This window comes from Marmota flaviventris, chromosome X (assembly GCF_047511675.1).
Source record: "Marmota flaviventris isolate mMarFla1 chromosome X, mMarFla1.hap1, whole genome shotgun sequence".
NCBI classification, from domain to species: domain Eukaryota; kingdom Metazoa; phylum Chordata; class Mammalia; order Rodentia; family Sciuridae; genus Marmota; species Marmota flaviventris.
In genome coordinates this window covers 65,612,842-65,625,543 of record NC_092518.1, presented here as the reverse complement: position 1 = coordinate 65,625,543, position 12,702 = coordinate 65,612,842, and the positions used below count along the sequence as shown (strand labels likewise).

Below are 12,702 nucleotides of genomic sequence, written 5' to 3'. Positions count from 1 at the left end.
GAGGGGGCACTTCTTTCCTGGCATCTGAGGCAGGGCTGGCAGTAACTTTCTTGATGCAGTGCAACTGGGGCAGGGTCAAAGGGAGGGGAAAGGGGTGGTATCAGGAGAGGGGAGCTGGAAAGGCGGAGGCACAGGTGGATAATGGAGCCTATGAGTGCCTGTGGAAGTGGGGTGGCACCGCTGCTGCCTTTCCTGCTGCAGGGGGACATGCTGTGTCACTGCTGCCGCTGACCCCAGCCCGGCCACTGGGGGATTCAAAGCTGCCCCTAACTGAAACCCCCTCCCCTAATCCGCTTCTCCTTGCCCCTCCCCAACTCCTACTTCCAGGTGGCAAGACAGGATTAGTGGTGAAATTGCAGAAATGTAAGCAAAGATAACCACCAGAGAGTGGAAAGATAGATATTGACTGAATGTGGGATTAGGTAGTGTCCTTCCACTTAGCCTTAAAATTTTCCTTTTGTTTGGGTAGCAGAGATCATTCTCAGAAAGCTCTTATTATCTATGTAGAAGAAGAGAATAAATTGGACACCTTGAAAGGTGAGTGTCACCTTTAATGAAGGAATTCCTGGACTCACCACCTCTAGGATGAGCACTGTGGTGCTGTGGCCCTTGGGATTTTAAGTTCCCTAGAGAAGCAAGATTTTCCTTTGGCAGCAGGAGGAATACACCCAAAGAATGTGGGAGCTGCACGGGGAAAGGACCCACTTCCACAGCAGAGAAAAACAAAGAGGAAAAAGGTATGCAGGTGACCAATGCTAAGGGACACACCAAGCAATCAGTGGACCACTGCTGCTGCCCCCAGCAGTTGCCCAAGAGGAACTCAGTAAGATCATCCCTTTTTGTGACTGCAAGCTCAGGATTTCAATCAATGCATTCCGGTAACCCTGAACTGAGGAACTCTCCATCAGAAAACCCACAGTGTAGCTACAAATCAAGCAGGACGGTGATGGTTCATCCTCTTGCAGTGATGTCCTTATCTGGAAATCCCCAGCTGGATTCCAGAATCTCTAATCAGAGTAAACAGGGGGTACTCAGCCAACCAATCCCAGCCATCCCCCTATGACTCCAAGAGTGTTGGTCATACCCTGGCCCAGATGGGAGCATTAGGCTGAAGAATGGGGCTGGAAATGATGTCCAGTGCAAGGAGAAAACAACAACTCCTTTAATCAGAGAGAAACTGGGACTCCAAACATGCCAGATGACTCTGGCAAGACAGAATATAATTCTGCTGACTTTATAAAGTCCTAGGATTCCCATACAAAACATAGTCCATGACCCCATCAACTGCTACAGGCCCAGATCTTCCACCCCTTTCCCATGGCCAAAGTACTTTCCCAAAGCCCACACCCGCTCAGAAGATTACAGCCAAAGTGGTGTTATGTGTTTTTGATTGAGATGTCCAATAAAGCTGAAGAAGCTGTATTGAAGGACCAGGGTGAAACAATTCTCTGAACACACCTAGAACATCACTAACAGCAAGACAGAGATGCCGCAGTCTGGCTGAGCACAAATGCCGCAGTCTGGCTGGGCACACAATCACGAGCCACCACACAGCTTGTAGATTCAAACAGCAACTCTTTATTCCCGAACTCACACCAGCCGTCTACAAACACATTCTGGGGAAATCCACGTTCTCTGCCCAAATCCACCTCCACTGGGCTTCTGTCTCCCAAAATATACTGTCTGAATCCCGTGAGAACTCAAGGGGAACTCAGGCAGCAGGATACGCCCTATTCCCAGCAGGAATAATCTTAAACCTGGAACACCCTAAACCCGATTATCCTAAACTGGGAACACCCTAATCCGCCCTGGTCCTTGAGCAAGGTCACCTTCATTCAATGTCACTGCAAAATGTCCTATTTCCACGAGTCCTTCCACTAAGCAACATGGGGTACGCTGGCAAGGAAATTGTCATACCTACTTGGCTAATGGCTCCCAGCATCTCCCCCCTTCTGATTAATTAAACAACAAGCAATGTGGCTTAAGGACCGTGCCTGGTAGGTTGTCCAATTCAACATATGGTTCTTACCCATCATCGGAAAACTGACCTTTAGGCGTCAGCCTCCTGTCTTAGGTTGATACCACTGCAATTGGATCATACCCGTCACTGACTACCGGTCCAGCATATAGCCATTGGCCCCCAAATTTTAGACCATCACTAGTAGAAGGGAGGAGGATACAGAAATGCCACGACACCAAGCCAATTGGCGGCTCCTTGGGAAAAATTGCATCACTGGTGACACCATCAGCAAAGATATGCCAGCACTACCACAATTAACATGGGGTGCGCTGGCAAGGAAATAAAAATTACATCACTGGTTAATCACTGTCGCAGATGTAAGAATGGCCAAGCTGGAGCTCTGGATATCAGCTGTTATGGATTTGAGTCAAATCATCTTCTTTTCGATCTGTAGAAGCTGTTTTAGTTAATCTCTCTGGAATCCAAATCGGCTGCTGTTCTCCCTGTGGAAACACACAAACAGACCCCCGACTCCAGACAATCACTGGGTCAGGACCTTTCCATTGTCCTGTTAGAATATCTTTCCAAAGTACTTTAGGCTTATGTACATCTTTTGGATACATATGCCTTTCCGCAGCACTAAGTCCTGATGAATCCAAATTTAAAAAGTTTAGAGTAAAAAGCGTTATTTTAAGTTTATCTTTGGGGGATATATACCCCCTTCCAATTCCCTCTTTTTGCTTTAATAAGTACGTTTTAATAGTTTGATGAGCTCTTTCAACTATGCCTTGTCCCTGTGGATTGTATGGGATTGTGGATTGTATGTGGATTGTATGTTGATTTTGGTGGACGGACCATGGTTGAGGATAATAGAACTCCTAAATAATTAATTGGAAAATTTAATTGTACTTTATCTATTGCTATCTCTAGATTATAATTTTTTAATAAGTTTGTAAGTGTGGCATAACATTCCAGCAATATGTTTTTATCTTTACGTGCCAATAATACATCATCCATATAGTGAAATATTTGTAGTTCAGGATTTTGATTTCTAAGTGGCTGGATTGCTTTGTTAACATATATTTGACACATAGTTGGACTGTTAGCCATCCCTTGAGGGAGTACTTTCCATTCATATCTCTGATCAGGACCTTCATGATTTAGTGCAGGGATAGTAAATGCAAAATGTGGACTATCCTCGGGATGAATTGGAATTGAAAAAAAAACAATCTTTAATATCTATAGCTAAAACATACCAGGTTTTTGGTAAAGCAGACAATTGGGGAATCCCTGATTGAGCAGGTCCCATAATAACCATCTCATTATTAATGGCTCTTAAATCTTGCAATAATCTCCATTTACCAGATTTCTTTTTAATGACAAAAATGGGAGTATTATGGGGAGATACGGAAGGTTGTATATGTCCCTCCGCTAATTGTTGTTTGACCAGGTCATGGGCTATTTGTATCTTTTCTTTAGTCAGGGGCCACTGAGGAACCCACACTGGTCTTTCTGATTTCCAAGTAATTTTGATTGTCTCAGTGGCCCTTTCTGAAAACCCAATCCATGTCTATTTGTTTCTTGATCTATTTGAATTGGTGCTGTCATACCTTGTTCTCGTTTTCTTAATCTTTCTTCTTTCCTAAAGCCTTGTCTAGCCCTAGTAGTGGGCGCATTAGGATTGATGTTATTTGTTAACGTCAAACCTAATTGATCTAGGACATCTCGTCCCCATAAATTTATAGGAAGATGATCCAATACATATGGCTGTATAGTTCCTTCACATCCTTCAGGATCCTTCCAATCTAATATCATAGAACTTCTATGGGGATTAGTCGCCACTCCTAGGCCTCGAAGCGTTTGAGTGGCTTGTTGTAATGGCCAATGTTTTGGCCATTCTTAACGAGATATGATGCTAAGGTCAGCTCCTGTGTCCAGTAGCCCATTAAACTCATGACCTTGAATATTTAGTTTTAGCATTGGGCGAGAATCTAAATTTAAAGACAACATAGCCCAATCTACACCTGTGGAGCCTAATCCCCTGGAACCTCTTTCTACACTATGACTAGGAAATTTATTATGTAGGCTGGGTATTATTAACAACTGTGCTATTCTATCTCCAGGTGAAATTACTGATATACCTCTTGGAGAACTAGCTATAATTTTTATTTCACCTACATAATTGGGATCAATTACCCCAGGACTTATCATAAGTCCTTTTAATGTAGATGAACTACGTCCCAATAATAAGCCTACTGTTCCTTGGGGAAGAGGTCCTTTTACTCCTGTGGGAATGATTTGAACTCCCATCTCTGGAGTTAATACTGCTCTGGCAGAGGCGCAGATGTCCAACTCTGCGCTCCCTCGGGTTTGTCTGATGAGGGATTTAATGGACAATGTGTCCTGGGCACTACCCTGATGGTGTTGCTGGGTTCCTCCACTGCCCCGTAGATTTGTGGTTGTGGGCCCCGGGGCATTGGGCCCCCCTGTCCGTTTTTTGGCAATGGAGCCTGATGCCTTTCTCCATGATATCGTGGATAAATACCTGGTCTTTGTCCGTTTTTTGATAAGGGAGTACCCTCTATGGTGGTTTGAGAACGGCATTCATTACCCCAATGTCTCCCTCTATGGCATCGTGGGCAAATACCCGGTATTCTATTCCTTTGATACCTACTTTTGTTAAACCCTCCTCCTATGGGGCAATTCCTTTTAAAATGTCCGGTTTGTTCACAATCATAGCATGTTTTTGGCCTGGCATCTAAAGCCTGTTGTACTGCAGCTGCCAAGACTTGCCCTTGTTCATTAATATCTCTACATAATTTAATATATGTGTTTAAATCTTCATGTCTCCATGGTCTAATAACCTCTCTGCAGCAACGATTTGCTTGGTCATAAGCCAGTTGTTTTATTAATGGCATTGCTTGTTCTGTATCCCCAAAAATTTTGGCAGCCGTTTGAATTAGCCTATCTACAAAGTCAGCGTAAGGTTCATTAGCTCTCTGTATTACCTTAGATAGCTGACCTTGTAAATCTCCACGTCCTTGTAAAGTCTTCCATGCCCTAACTGCGTCTGCAGCAATTTGTGCATATATAGCAGGATCATATTCAATTTGTTGCCGTTGACCCTCATAAGGTCCTTTTCCTAACAACATATCTAGATTTCTTTGAGGGTAACCGGCTGCTGCATTTCGCCTAGCTGTCTCCGCACAAAATTCCTCATTGGCAACCTTCCATAACAAATATTGTCCTCCATTTAGTACAGATTTACACATGCTAGCCCAATCTGCTGGCGTCATGTCCAAGTTAGTAATGGACTTGACCATGCTTACCGTGAAGGGAGCTTGGGGACCATAGGTTGTTACAGCCTCCTTTAACTGCTTCACTGTTTTAAAATCTAAAGCACGGTGAATTCGCTGCCCTCCTGCCTGTTCAAGTACAGGGCATGCTAATCTTTGAGGTCCTGTCTCAGGATCCCATTTATCAACTACGGGGTTTGAGGGCCACTCAGCTGTCTCCATTGGTGGGGCTGTTGGTTGAATTACGCCCTCTTGTGATAAAACGGAGTTAGTAACAGCCTCCTGTTGTGGCCTTTTTCCTAACAACCCCTTTTCCTTTACATTTTCTTCCTCTGTCTGACTAGCTCGAGAGACCTTCTCTTTTGCTTGATCTAAAATATCTTTCTCCATGGTCTGAACCTCTAACAATTTACTTAACATCTTTTGGGTTTGTTTTTTACAAATTTCTAATCTACTATAAAGATAACGCAACCCAATAAGATAACACAAAACAAAGCCGAAACTGAATGAAACAAAAACGGAATAAAAAATCGTTGTATCAATTTTCTCTTCCTCAGGGCCAACAAACTTCAAACCTTTAGTCAACCATTTTTTTCCAATTTGCCTGAGAAATTTCTAGGGATAGGCAGCTTGAAACAAAAACAAGATAAATCAAAACAATAACACATTGTTTTTTGAATTGGTCACCCATTCTTTCACTCTTCCTCAGGGGCGAGCAATTTCACTTACCTCCAAGCTTTAGACGTTCCCCGTACGAGCCGCCAAATGCCGCAGTCTGGCTGGGCACAAATGCCGCAGTCTGGCTGGGCACACAATCACGAGCCACCACACAGCTTGTAGATTCAAACAGCAACTCTTTATTCCCGAACTCACACCAGCCGTCTACAAACACATTCTGGGGAAATCCACGTTCTCTGCCCAAATCCACATCCACTGGGCTTCTGTCTCCCAAAATATACTGTCTGAATCCCGTGAGAACTCAAGGGGAACTCAAGCAGCAGGATACGCCCTATTCCCAGCAGGAATAATCTTAAACCTGGAACGCCCTAAACCTGATTATCCTAAACTGGGAACACCCTAATCCGCCCTGGTCCTTGAGCAAGGTCACCTACATTCAATGTCACTGCAAAATGTCCTATTTCCACGAGTCCTTCCACTAAGCAACATGGGGTACGCTGGCAAGGAAATTGTCATACCTACTTGGCTAATGGCTCCCAGCACAGAGAGACGCACAGTCCCTCTGAATACACAGATATCTGCCTTTGATAGTTATTGGAAACCTCTCCCATATCTACCCCCAGCTCCAGCCAACCAGGAACAGAATTCTTCTTAGAAACACCAGATGTTATGGTTTGGATGTGAGGTGTCCCTGAAAGGATCACATGTGAGACAATGCAAGAAGGTTCAGAGGATAAATGATTGGATTATAAGAGTCTTAACCCAAGCAGTGAATTAATCCCCTGATAGGGTAACTCAGTGGTAATTGAAGTGGTAGGGTGTGGATGGAGGAGGTGGGAATTGGGGCATGACTTTGGGGTATATATTTGTATTTGTCAAGTGGAGACCTCTCTCTCTGCTTCCTGATCATCATGTAAGCTGTTTCTCTCTATCACACTCTTCCACCATGATGTCCTGCCTCACCTTAAGCCCTGAGGAATAGAGCCTGCTGTCTGTGGATTGAGACCTCTGAAACCATGAGCCCCCAAATAAATGTTTCCTCATCTACAGTTGCTCTGGTTGGTTCTTTTAGTCACAGTAGCAAAATAGCTGACTAAAACCCAACTACAGCTAACTCATTCTGGCATCAGCACCCAAGCCTGTTGCATCCCTAAATACCCTGTATCATGACAGTTCTGTGGTAGAAAATAAACTGATTCCTTCTGTAGGCAGTTCTGCCATCTCCACTCCATTGCCCCCAGATGGTACCAGACCAAAATATATGCCTAACAATGGAGCAGTGACCCCTAACTCCCAGGGGAGCAATAGCTCATCAGCAGATCCCAAAACCTCTCCATCTCTATCAGTGTCTAGTGGTGAGCCCCCGACATTGGGAGAAATCCCTGATAGCCTGTCTTGGGAGCAGCTGGAGCACTATGAGCACTCCTTGCAAACTCTCAGAGATATCCAGCTTATACTTTTCTCTGACCAAAAGAATTCATAGGAGGACAAAATGGGGACCCCATCAGAATTCTGGCTTAGATGGAACTCATAAAAATACATAAGAGCCAATACAGGCCATGATAGCTCAATCCCAAAGCCTAAGTAAGGGACCTGGGCCCTTGACAGATGTGGAACTCCCTTTGGAACTCAAGGATATAGAGATATACCCTTTTCTCCAGATGAAATTGTTCCACCTTCTATCAACTCCCAGTCTGGGCCCATAGGACCTGACCCCCTGAACACATGACCCCTGAGCAGATAATGTGGCTGAAACTGCAGCAGAAGTTTTATGAAGTCAAGAGGAGGAAGCAGGAACAAGTGGTGTACAGAAGTGCTCCTTCCAGGACATGATGGTCCATCAGCATGGGCTGTGGGGAGTGGTTCAAGAGCCACCCCCTTCAAAACAAATGACTCCTAGTGAAGGCTGGCTGCCTGGGTTTACAGAACCATTCTCTCTTTTTATTTGTTATTTTTAGTTATATATGAGAGTAGAATGTATTTGACATATCATACATACATGGAGTGTAACTTCCCATTCTTGTGGTTTTACATGATGTGGAGTTATCATGTATTCATATATGAGCACAGGAGACATTTTCTGAAGATATCAATATTTCACATTCTCAGCCCCTGAAGGACATGGTTCCCCATCACAACATACCAGGAAGCCAAATGCACCTCCTTATATTTGCAGGAATGATAAACTATGAAATAAAAGGGCCAAATGTGCCCAGTCCTGCACCTAGATCAGGCCTTTCTGAAGTCAGTTGGTCAGATGATGGGCTAAAAATTCCAGATGGTTGAAACCTTCCTTCTGGCCAAGGAGCCATCAGCAGTCCTGGATTAGGGGAACACTTCCACAACCCCCAAGGATTGCCTGAAGAAATATTTCAATAGTACCTGACAGAGAAACAACTGGGTCTCCCTGAGAGATAAGCATGAAAGGCATCAGGCCCAGCATGGAAATGAACAAGATGATCCCAGGCTCCCAGTGCTACATGAAGCATAGGAACAATCCCATTTTCCCTTGACTACTAGTTGAGTGTCCACTGACTTCTTCTAAGGGTGACTTTCCAAAAGGAATGCCTCCACAGATAGGCCCTGGTCAGGAACTTGAATTTGAGATGGTTCCTAGTGAGGTAAAGGGAGATTACAATCTAAATTTCAGCATGGGATCCAACACTCAGATGATACTTCAGAAGATTAGAGAGGCTAGGGCAGGCCCTGAGAAGATGATGAAATTACACACAGGTAATTCAGACATGCTGCCTCCACAGCAGAAGATGGTGCCCCTGCCATTTGGTGTGAACCCTCAACAGGAATATGGCATGGACCCCAAGCCATTCCTTCCCATGTCTCAGAGTCCAGGCAGCAATAGTGCCTTGCAGAATCTCAGAGAATCAATTGGACCCAACCAATGAACTAACAGCCAGCTCAGTCACACGTCACCACTCCTCTTAACCTTTCTAGTAATGCCACTAACCTCAACATAGCTCCTCCACTTTAGCGTGACCTGGGATAGAAGCACTTGGATATATCTGTGGCAACTGCCAGGTATATTCCCCAGGCATTAATATCTGAAGTCTCCCATCATGCACCAAGTTCAGTCCCTGATGCTGGGCTTGTCCTCGAGGAACCTCAAGACCTCCCAGACTCCATCACAGCAGGCAGGCATGCTGGTGGGCCCAGCTGCTGCTGCTTCCATTAAGTCCTCCCCTGTCTTGGGGTCTGCTGCTGCATCACCAGTTCACCTCGAATCTTCATCAGTTCCTGCCCTATCATCTGGATGGACCTCCTCTCCCAAACCTCCCCTTCAGAATGCTGTAAAGCTCCCCTCACCCTGGCCTCCCCAGCCATGCTGGGAAGTATACAGTCAGGTGCCCCCCCACCTCCTACAGCCAGCTAGTTTGCCTATGTGAATATCCCTGGAAGTCGTCCCTCTAGTACACCTTACACTATGCCTCCAGAGCAGATCCTTTCCCAGAACCCATTGTCAATTTTCATGTCTTGAATGTCCAAGTTTGCCCAGTTCGACCTCATTATACCATGATGCCAACAAGACTGTGGCCAATTCTAATGATGACTTCCCTCCAGCTCATTCTTCCAACCTACCATCAATGAATAATATGCCAGGAATGGACATTCATACACAGAATCCTTAAATTTCAGGTCCAATCCCTATGGTTCTGATGCCAACTCTTAGCCAAATGGGAAAGACTCAGTCACTTTCTCACTCCAATAAGATGCCCTCTCTGAATGCTATGGGACACAATATACCTCCTCATGGTGTCCCAATGGGGCCTGGCTTGATGTCACCCAATCCTATCATGGGGCATGGGTCCCAGGAGCCTCTGATGGTACCTCAAGTATGGATGGGTTTCCCCCAGAGCTTCCCTCCAGTACAGTCTCCTCCATAGCAAGTCCTATTACCTCACAATGGCCACATTGAGGGACAATGAAACTTCCCAGGACAGATGGCTTCCCAGGAGATGGCCCCCTTGGCCACCCCAGAAACCTGCCCCAAAGTTCAACAGACGCAGCACTTTGTAATCTTGGCAGCCTGGGGATCCTGACTCCATCACTGTCTTGGGAAACAGCACACCTTTGGTGGTGTTTACAAACCCAGATCTGCAGGAGGTCATGGGACCTGTAGCCACTGGAATACCTGAGTCTGATCTATCCTGCATTACTCCATCTCAGAAACCTAGCCAGACACTATTTTCCTTGAGAGGAAGTCCCAGGCTGTAAACAGCCTCAGGGTCATGGACCTGGTATTTTCCACATGCAGAGGATGATGGGCTATCAGGACCCCAAATGGGACTAACATTATCTGGCATGGGAGGTCCATGGCCAATAGAAACTCCAGACATCCCTCTTGCTACAGCTCCATCCATGTCAGGCCACCACCTACTTTGTCTTTAAAGAATAGAAGAAATTTTTCAATTGTATATCTGTAAAGTGATTTGTATCTATTTCAACTCAATAATAAAAGATGAATAATGTAATTAAAAATAGGCTAAGTATATGAATGGACATTTCTCAAAAAACATATGCAAGTGGCCGCTAAACAAAGAAAAGGATGCTCAAGAATATTAGTCACCAGTAAAATTCACATCAAAAGCAAATGATATAAAACTTCACATACATTAGGGCTGAAGCAATTTAAATCAAGGTAATGTGATAGAGAAAATGTGGATAATAAATAAGAACCTCATGTACTGCTAGTGAAAATATAGAATTGTACAGTTACTATAGAAAATAGTCTGATAGTTACTCAGCAGGTTAAACAGAGATGTCATATGACTCAACAATTGCAGAGTCAGTATAAAAATGAGAGGATTGAAACATAAATTTTAAAAAAACAAAACACATGTCAATACAAAAACTTGTACAGGAATGTTGATGGCAGCACTATAGAAAATGGAGAAATTTAAATGCTCATATACTGATACATGGATAAAAATGCATAACCACACAAGAGAATATTTTAGTGATAAAAAGGAATAAAATACTAATATGTTTTCTAACATGGATGAACCTTGGGAAAATTATGCCAAGTAAATGAAGCCACCACAATAGCATATATATATATATATATATATTATATGACACCATTTATACAAGATTTCCATAACAGACACATTTTTATAGACAGAAAGAATGTCAGTGGTTGCCTAGGGAGAGAGGAATTAGTCTAATATTAAACAGCTACAGAGTTTCTGTCTGGCATTATTAAGAATATTCCAAATTTGTGTTGATGGTTGTACAACTCTATATACACTAAAAAGCATTAATTGTATTTTTTTAAAATAAGAAAATAGCATGGCATGTGAATAATATCTCAATAAATATATTTAAAAATATATACAGAAAGGTCTTGGTCACCCTTTATCATTTTCCCCCAAATGGTAATGTTTTACATAACTATAGTATAATATTAAAAGCAAGAAATTGAAGTTGGTATAAGCATTAGACCTTAATTAGAGTTCATCAGTTTATATACATTTATTAGTGCACATTTTATCTTTTTTTTCAATTTTATCCCATGCATAGATTTGTATATCCACCCCCACAAACAAAATACTCAAAATCATCATAAAGGAATACTCTGGCGCTATCCCACTTCATATCCTCATCTCTAGCTCTAGTTGCTTTTGCCACAACAACTTCAGAATACCCAACTTCACAAACAAGTAACAGTCTAAGGAATATTACCAGGATCTAATGTTGTAATTGTACTTATCTCCTAGTTGTAGTGCACTGAGTATGTGACAGCTGTTGATTTTCCTCAAAATCTTAAAATAACTGTCCCATCTCTGTGAATGTGTTGAGATGCCCAAAATGTCTTTTATTGCAGTTTATTTTTAAAATTTAAAGTAGCTTGTGAGGTATCTACGAACGCTAGCAAGTCCTTGTTTTGCTGCCAGACACTGACTCCATGGACCTACCTCTACTTACCCAAACCTTGACTTTGAAGAATAACTTCTCATATATGATACCAAGGACAAATGTGAACCTTTCCATAACTCATGTAATATGCAGTATGCAAGAAGGTAAGAGCACCTTCATTCTACCTGTTTTTGACATCGCAGTACTTGCCCTGCAAAGAGCAGGAAGTGGTGATGTCACCACTCTGGAAATCAATATAAACTCAGGGCTTAAGGTATAGATTTTTGAGCCATGTTACTTTGCTGTGTGGGATACCCAGCTATGACAATTTTATCTAAATAAACTGCATTCTAATTGCTTTGTAATAACTATCTAGTTCATTATTTTTCTTCTTTTCTCCCATGATTAACACTAAATAATCTAGGACTTGAGCTGCTATATTAGTTTCAATCTGTTTCTAAGATTGAATATCTGTGATGCTCTTACTGATATTGTGTCTTAAAACAGTGTCAAACAAATGACTTCATTTATGTCCTTTTCCTTTATATTATTCTATAAATCTTTTCTCAACCTTTGGTAGTAGAAATTAACCAGTGTAGGAATTAGGGGATCCAAATTCTAGACTCAGTTTGCCATTAACTTGCTGCGTGCTCTTAGTTAATCAACTTACCTTTTCTAAACCCCAAATTGCTTATTTACAAAATGTGGAATTATTTTCCAGTTTTACTTTGTTTAATATCAGGAGGCTCTGTGATTTTCTGCTTTGGAGTAATGTCTTGAATGCAAATCGATTTCTTCACACTTCTTCCTGTAAATCCTTTTATCTATGAGCTAATTTGAAGGAACAAAATGCTGTATTTTCTTATTATTATTCACAGTGTGATTATCACAGCATAA

The 12,702-nt window shown here is 42.7% G+C and overlaps 1 pseudogene; it reads left to right on the top strand.

The window, feature by feature from the left end:
• The first annotated feature begins 868 nt into the window (after nucleotides 1-868).
• On the top strand, nucleotides 869-10,338 carry LOC114091116 (B-cell CLL/lymphoma 9 protein-like; annotated as a pseudogene).
• The last annotated feature ends 2,364 nt before the right edge of the window (nucleotides 10,339-12,702 follow it).